The sequence below is a fragment of the Nannospalax galili genome, unplaced genomic scaffold (assembly GCF_000622305.1).
Source record: "Nannospalax galili isolate Female #2095 unplaced genomic scaffold, S.galili_v1.0 scaffold96, whole genome shotgun sequence".
Taxonomy (NCBI): Eukaryota; Metazoa; Chordata; class Mammalia; order Rodentia; family Spalacidae; genus Nannospalax; species Nannospalax galili.
In genome coordinates this window covers 6,127,847-6,129,176 of record NW_008342018.1, presented here as the reverse complement: position 1 = coordinate 6,129,176, position 1,330 = coordinate 6,127,847, and positions in this window count along the sequence as shown.

Here is a 1,330-nt window from a genome sequence, read left to right as displayed (position 1 = left end):
CTCTCAGATCTAGCCTGTGTAATTTTGTCTATTTTATCTGTCTTTTTAATAAATATTTATTTTTTATTTATGCGTGTGCACATGCATTATTTGTGTGTCTCTCCCTTTCTCTGTTCAACGTGTGTGTAGCTGCCTTCACAGGGCTTTAGATCCTGTGAAGCTGGAAGTACAGGAGGTTGCAAACTTCCAGTCAGGGGTGTGGGGAATCAAACTGGGATCCTTTGGAAAGGCAGCAAATATTCTTAACAATTGAGCCCTATCCTCCCCACCCTAAAGTGGTTTCATTAATATTAAAATATTTAATTGATTCTTTGAGAATTTCATACAATGTATTTTGATTATATTCAGACATCCCCCCATCACCACCCCTATCTCTCCCCCATCTGACTTTATTACTTCTATTATTTGTTCCCCAAATTGTTCCTCAGTGTAGGTCCATACCCGGGAGACTGGTCAACCTACCTGGCATCACACCCTTAAAGAAAATTTACTCTCTCTCTCTCCCCACAGTTATCAATTGACAATAGTTATCGACCTAGGGCTAGATCTTCTTGTTTACCTCCCCCATCCATGATGGAATTTTGTATGGCTTGAATTTGAAAAAGTTTTGTGCATGTTGTTATTATTACTGAGGGTTCATATGTACAACTGCACTGTTGTGTCTGGAAATGGTTTCCTTGTATTCATCCACCACTTCTATCTCTTCAACACTACTGCCACTTCTTCAGTGTTTCCTGAGACTTGGGAAGAGAAGGTGTGATATAAGACTCCCATTTATGTCTGAGCACTCTGAAGTCTATTGCCCTATTCTTGATTCTTGAATGCTATGGGTTCAGACTGACTCTGATTCACATTCTGAGAGTCAACCTAATTCTTACTTTATGTTGAATTATATTGCGCTGGATAGCTTCAGTTGACACTTTTCTGTAGAAGGAGACTCAGTTGTGAAATTTCCTCCATTGGTCTGGCCTGTGCCCATGTCTATGGAGTATTTTCTTGATGGGCAGGTGGTCCTGTATTGTATAAGAAAGCATGTTGACATACAGAACTCATATGATCAAGATGATGATCAGGAATGCAAAGTGGGGTGGTAAACTAATGGGTGACTATATAAAACTGTTTTGGTTACATAATATGAAAAATAATCATGTCTAATTTATAGTGTAAAGGGATAAAAATAAAGCATCAGACAATGCAGTATATAAATTATATGGAAAATAGAAAGAAGGAAGAAAGAAAAAGAAGGAAAGAAAGACAAGAGAACGAAAAGAAAGAAAGAAAGAAAGAAGGAAAGAAAGAAAGAAAGAAAGAAAGAAAGAAAGAAAGAAAG